Consider the following 7612-nt stretch of genomic DNA (forward strand, 5'->3'; position numbering starts at 1 on the left):
GGCTGTGAATGACACACTGGATGATATAGGCTTAACAGATATATTCTGAGAATTTCATCCTAAAGCAGCAGAATACACATTTTTTCAAGTGTACATGGAACATTATCCAAAATAAATCACATACTGGGTCACAAATCAGGCCTCAACCAAGCACAAAAAGATTGTGATCATACCACGCATATTTTCAGACCACAATGCTATGAAACTAGAAGTCAACCAGAGAAAAAATTTGAAAAGGCCACAAATACATGGACATTAAAGAGCATCCTACTGAAGAATGAATGTGTTAGCCAGGAAATTAAAGAATAAATAAAAAAATACATGGAATCAAATGAAAATAAAAACACAACAGCCCAAAATCTTTGGGACACAGCAAAGGTGGTCATAAGGGGGAAGTATATAGCAAAACATGTCTTCCTCAAGAAGCAAGAAAAATCTCAAATATACAAACTAACCTTAAACCTAAAGGAGCTAGAAAAAGAATGGCCAACAAAGCCTAAAACCAGCAGGAGGAAAATAAGAAATAAATGATATAGAAATTTTAAAAAAAAGGAGAACAGATCAATGAAACTAGGATCTAGTTCTTTGAAAGAATTAACAAAATTGATAAACCCTGACAAACTTACCAAAAAAGAAAAGAGAAAGGATCCAAATAAATAAAATCACAAATGAAGGAGGAGAGATCACAACCAACACCAGGGTAATACAAACAATTACAAGGAAACATTTTGAAAAATTATGTGCCAACAAATCGGGCACTCTGGAAGAAATGGATAAATTCCTAGAAACATATAAACTATCAAAACTGAAACAGGAAGAAATAGAAAATTTGAACAGACCCATAACCAGCAAAGAAATTGAATCAGTGATCAAAAACCTCTGAATAAACAAGAGTCCAGGGCTGATGGCCTCCCAGGGGAATTCTACCAAACATTTAAACAATTAATACATATTCTTCTGAAACTGTTCCAGAAAATAGAAATGGTAGCAAAACTTCCAAACCCACTCTATGAGGCCAACACTACCTTGATCCCAAAACCAAAGACCCCATTAAAAAGTAGAATTACTTTTTGTAATTCTATGTAAATACACACCAAAAGGGTCTATTTACCAATAGACCCTAATGAACAATATCCTTAATGAACATAGATGTGAAAATTCTCAGCAAGATACCAGCTAGTCCTATCCAACAGTACCTCAAAAATGATTATTCACCATGATCAAGTGGTAATTATTTCTAAGTTGCAGGAGCGGTTCAATACCCACAAATCTATCCACATGAAACACCACATAAATAAAAGAATAAGAATCATATGATCCTCTTAATAAATGTAGGAAAAGCATTCAACAAAATACAGCATCCTTTCTTGATAAAAATTCTCAAAAAGTAGGGATAGAGGAAACATACCTCAACATCTTAAAGGCCATATATGAGAGACCCTCACCTAATATCTTCAGTGGGGGAAAAACTGATTGCTTTTCCCGTAAGGTCAGGAATGTGATAGGGGTGTCCACTCTCACATCTACCACTATTGTTCAACATCGTACTAGAAGTGCAAAAATGAACTAAATGAACTATTGGGACTTCATCAAGATAAAAAGCTTCTGCACAGCAAAGGAAACAAGAAACCTAAAGGCAGCCTATACAATGGGAGAAGATACTTGCAGGTGACATATTGGATAAAGGACTAGTATCCAGAATCTATAAAGAACTCATCAAAATCAACACCCATAAAATCCAGTTAAGAAATGGGCAGGAAAAAAAAAAAAAAGAAATGGGCAGAAAGCATGAACAGATATTTCTCCAAAGAGGATGTACACTTGGCCTACAGACACATGAAGAAATACTCAACATCATCAGGGAAATCAAGTTAAAACCACAATGAGATCCCACCTCACACTTGTCAAAATGACTAAAATTAACAACTCAGGAAACAACAGATGTTGGCGAGGATATGGAGAAAGGGGAATCTCTTCATTGTTGGTGGGAATGCAAACTGGTGCAGCCACTGTGGAGAACAGTGTGGAGGGTCCTCAAGAAGTTCAAAATAGAGCTACCCTACGATCCAGTAATTGCACTACTGGGTATTGACTCAAAGGACACAAAGATATTAATTTGAAGGAAAACATGCACCCCAATGTTTAGAGCAGCACTATCAACAATCACCAAATTATGGAAAGAGCCAAAGTTCCTATCAACTGATGAATGGATAAAGAGGCAGTACACACACACACACACACACACACACACACCAATGGAATATTACTCAGTCATCAAGAAGAATGCAATCTTGCTATTGGACACAACATAGATAGAACCAGAATGTATTATGTTAAGCAAAATAAGTCAGAGAAAGACAAATATATGATTTCACTCATATATATGGAATTTAAAAACCAAAATAGATTAACATATGGTAGAGGAAGAAAAATAAGATAAAAACAGAGGGGGAGGTAAACCAAAAGAGACTCCATAGTTAAGAGAATAAATTGAGGGTTTCTGGAGGGGACGTGGGTGGGAGGATGGGGAAATGAGTCATGGGTATTGAGGGAACTTGTTGAAATGAGCTCTGAGTATTATAGGTAAGTGATGAATCATTAAATTCTACTTCTGAAGCCAATACTACACTATACGTTAACTATGAATTTAAATTTTTTTAAAAAGAGAGAAATAAGTAAGACAAAATTAATGATATCACAGAATACCACTGGAGAAACAAAATTGTAATAAAGAAGTTTGTTTTTTCTATATGTAATGCTAAGAATATTTTAAAAATGAAAAGATGGACTAGATATTTATCCCAAAGATACAAATGTAGGGATCTGAAGGGGCACTTGCATCCCAATGTCTATAGTAGAAATGTCCACAATAGCCAAATTATGGAAAAAGCCCAGATGTCCATCAACAGATGAACGGCTAAAAGAGATAAAGGAGATGTGGTTTATATGTATACAATGGGATACTACTTAGCAATCAAAAAAAAAAAATCTTGCCATTTTCAATGATGCAAATGGAACCAAAGGGTTTTAGCCTAAGCAAAGTAAATAAATAAGAGAATAGCAATTATCATATGATTTTTACTCATAGATGGAATTTAAGAAACAAAACAGAGGATCATGGGGGAAGAGAGGAAAAAATATAACAAGATGAAATCAGAGAGGGAGACAAACCATAAGAAACTCTTAATCATAGGAAACAAATTGAGGGTCGCTGGAGGGGCAGGGATAGGGGATGGAGTAACCGGATGATGGGCATTAAGGAGGCCATGTGATGTCATGAGCACTGGGTGTTATAGAAGACTGATCAATCACTGACCTCTATCTTTGAAACTAATACACTATAAGTTAATTAATTGAATTTAAATTTTAAAAAATGAAAAGATGTGGTTTATGTATACTATGGAATATTACTCAGCCATTAGAAACGACAAATACCCACCATTTGCTTCGATGTGGATGGAACTGGAGGGTATTATGTTGCGTGAAATAAGTCAATCGGAGAAGGACAAACATTATATGGTCTCATTCATTTGGGGAATATAAAAAATAGTGAAAAGGAATAAAGGGGAAAGGAGAAAAAATGAGTGGGAAATATCAGGGAGGGAGACAGAACATGAGAGACTCCTAACTCTGGGAAATGAACTAGGGGTATGGAAGGGGAGGTGGGCCGGGGGTGGGGGTGACTGGGTGACAGGCACTGAGGGAGCACTTGATAGGATGAGCACTGGGTGTTATTCTATATGTTGGCAAATTGAACACCGATAAAAAATAAATATATAAAATAATAAAATAATAAAATAAAATAAAATATAACCCAGGCATGGGATTTTTAATAAAAAAAATAAAATAAAAATAAAAATAAATAAATAAAAAATGAAAAGATGGCATCAGTGTGTAGAAAGAATTAGATGAAATAAAGCCTAAACATAGAAAAACTGAAGGTTATTTTATTCAATAATTCATATTTCTTGACCTTTAACTAGAGTGGCGGAAGTTGCAATGGAAAGAAATGAATGAAAGAAAATACATTTCAAGATATTATAGAATCGTTTCAAGTATCCACTTATATATTTATTTACTGTAGTTTTTGTTTTCTTGTCACATATTTTGAGGAAAGTATTATATGCTTCCATACTTTGAATTTGTGTCAGAGATGTTGTTTGTTGGATTACTTGGAGTTCTTATGTCATATAGTATTTTGAAGTAACTTAATTTGAATGTCTTTGGATAAGGAAGGACCCTTGAGTTCCCAGGGCCTTTCTTTTTTCATTTTCTTATACAGCTAGTTTTTGTACATGGCTGTCCTCTCCTTTTGTGAACATTGAGTTTTGTTTTGTTTATTTTTTAGATTTTATTTATTTATTCATGAGAGACACAGAGAGAGAGGCAGAGACACAGGCAGAGGGAGAAACAGGCTCCTTGCGGGGAGCCCGATGTTGGGCTCAATTCCAGAGACCCGGGACCACAACCTGGGCTGAAGGCAGGCACTAAACCACTGAGCCACCCAGGGATCCCCTTGTTTTATTTATTTTTAAGATTTTATTTATTTGAGAGGTAGGGGGTAAGCGAGAGAGAGCACAAGCTGGGCAGAGTGAGAGGGAGAAGTAGATGCCCCACTGAGCAGGGAGCCCAATGTGGGGCTCAATCCCAGGACCCTGAGATCGTGACCTGAGCCAAAGGCAGACACTTAACTGAGCCACCCTGGTGCCCTGAGCATTGAGTTTTTGACCCCAAGTTACACTCTGCCTTTACCCAAGGATTAGGACATCTTAGAAAGTTACAGACACACACACACACACACACACACACACACACTCACGGTTTCATTCTGAGAACAGTTTCTATATGACACAATACAAATAGACTCTATATGGCTTTGAGTCTCCCTGTTACCACTTTAGGAAGGGAGTACATGATTCACAATAGTGATCACAGGATAAAAACAAATGAATTGCTATAGAAAAACTAATAAAGAAAATATAACCTAAGAAATAAGGGGAAAAGAAGAAAAAAAGTTTTTCCTAACGTACAACATTTAGATAATTCTCCAATGGGTCTTTATAAATACTGTCCATAACATCTCTACCACGAATGCAATAAAACATTTGGATGAGTACAGTTCTTAGATATGTTTCAATGTAGAGATATGAAAATTCAATTTCCCAAATGAAATTATGTAAAGGCTCAAAATAATAGGTCATTTTTTAAAAATGTAAAACTGTGTGGACTGGAAATCCTTTATGTATTCATTCAAGAGACATTATTTATTAAAATAATAATACTTTTATAAAATTTTTATTTTATTCTATTTTATTTTATTTTATTTAAGATTTTATTTATTTATTTATTTATTAGAGAGGGAGAGAGAGAGGCAAAGACACAGGCAGAGGGAGAAGCAGTCTTCATGCAGGAGCCTGATGTGGGACCCGATCCCAGGACTCCAAGATCAAGCCCTGGGCCAAAGGCAGGCGCTAAACCGCTGAGCCACCCAGGGATCCCCCCAAATTTTTATTTTTATAAAATTTGGCACACCAAATCTTTGGAAACTATCTGAAAATATTTTCAGATTAAGGGCAGATATAAGGTTTTTAAAAGGAAGCCATGATAGATGAAAATTAAATGCCAGAGAGAAGGAAGAATTCTGTTCATAAAAGCGCCAAAGTCTATTTCATTTCTGCAGGAAATGGCTGGAGAAAATAATCTCAGCCTGCTTCAATTTACTGAAAAATCTAATGGGTAATTAAGGTTCTTAAATTCCAACTAATATAGCTGCATTATTCAAAGTGTTGGCACGATATGATGCATTACTATTAATTTTAAGGTATAATGTAAGTAATTTGTTAAAATATAAAGTGCAAAAGCTTGTGAATACTCGATGAAAAGACTGAATTTTTACATAATTTACTGATGAATTTAAGCTAACACTTCAGTAGAGTTTCCTAGCTCAAGTTTTCAAATGGCATATTTCCAGTTCCCCATTCTTTTCACCAAATCTTTTGTTTCTCTTGAGGCCATGTCTGATGCCTTTTATCCTACTGCTTACATTATTGTTTCTCTTAAAATAGTGGACTCTTATCAAAAGTTAGATTTCTATCAAAAAGGGAGAAACAAGATGGAAGTAGAGGGTCATAAAATTCAAGACAAATAAGCTCAGCATAATTTTTAGTTTAATAGACATGTGCTGAAGCATATTCACTCACTTGTATGGCCTACTTGGTTCCCACAGACATTTGAAATTGTCTATACCCTTTCCAGGCAAGAGATAGAAACAGCTAGAAGAACACCATGTAGCTAGATATTAATGGATGAGGGTGAGAGGTATCAAGAATTCAAAAGGAGGTGCAGATCTCTGGCCTTTAAACCATCATCATAGCCAAAATATACAAAACAAGTCAACTGTGACCTAGGATTACACAGGGCTACCAAGGAAGGTTCCAGAGAGCAGGGTAACCTAGCCACTTCTTACAGAGCCTAAAGCTCTTGGTATATCCAGAATCAAAACTACCTTCAAGTGCTGAAGACTCGAGTACTCAGTTGGCATCTTGCATTAGTCATGGTCCTCTGGAGAAACAGAAGAAATGGGATGTGTATTTATATACAGAAAGAGTGTATTTTAAGGAACTGGCTCATAAGATTATGGAGGCTGGCAAGTCCAAAATCTGCAGAGTGAGCCAGCAGGCTAGAAATGCAGGAAGAGCTGATGTTGTAATTCATATCCGAAGGCTGGCTGCTGGGAGAACTTCCTTTTGCTTAGGGCAGGTAAATGTTTGCTCTAGTTAGGACTCAACTAATTGGATGTGACCCATTCACATTATGAAGAGCAATCTGCTTTAAATGTCCAAAGTCCACTAATTTAAATGATAATCTCATCCCAATAAACCTTCACAAAAAAATCTAGAATAATGTTTGACCACATATCTGGGCACCATGGTCCAGCCCAGTTGACACATAAATGCAGCCATCACATATCTCATCTTAGCGAATTCTGTATCAGCCAATAGTTATGCTCTAATAAAAATTCATGCATTTTCTAGGATGCCTGGGTGGCTCAATGGTTGAGCATCTGCCTTCAGTTCAGGGCATGACCTCGGGGTCCTGGGATCCAGTCCCACATCGGGCTCCCCGCAGGGAGTCTGCTTCTCTCTCTACCTGTGTCTCTGCCTCTCTCTCTGGGTCTCTCATGAATGAATAAATAACATCTTTTTAAAAATTCATGCATTTTCTTTATGTAGAATTTAATAATTTAATTTAATTTAATTTTTCTTTTATTTCCTTTTTTTTTTTTTAGAACTCATACTGTGAGCAGCAAGGGGTAGGGGGAAGGACAGAGGGAGAGAGAGAGAGAATCTTAAGCGGACTCCATGCCCAGCACAGAGCTCGACATGGGGCTCAGTCTCACAACACTGAGATCATGATCTGAGCTGAAATCAAGAGTTGGACCCTAACAACAGAACCACCCAGGCACCGCCCCACCCCTTTTGTTTTTACAGGATAATGTGAAGAAAAACATTCAACATAGAAAATTGTCAACATTCAGAAATAGTTAATTTGGACCTCCCCTGAAAACTTGAAGAAATATAGACATTTGTTCATTTATTTAGCTGACTCTGAT

The sequence above is a fragment of the Canis lupus genome, chromosome 35 (assembly GCF_048164855.1).
Source record: "Canis lupus baileyi chromosome 35, mCanLup2.hap1, whole genome shotgun sequence".
Lineage (NCBI taxonomy): Eukaryota > Metazoa > Chordata > Mammalia > Carnivora > Canidae > Canis > Canis lupus.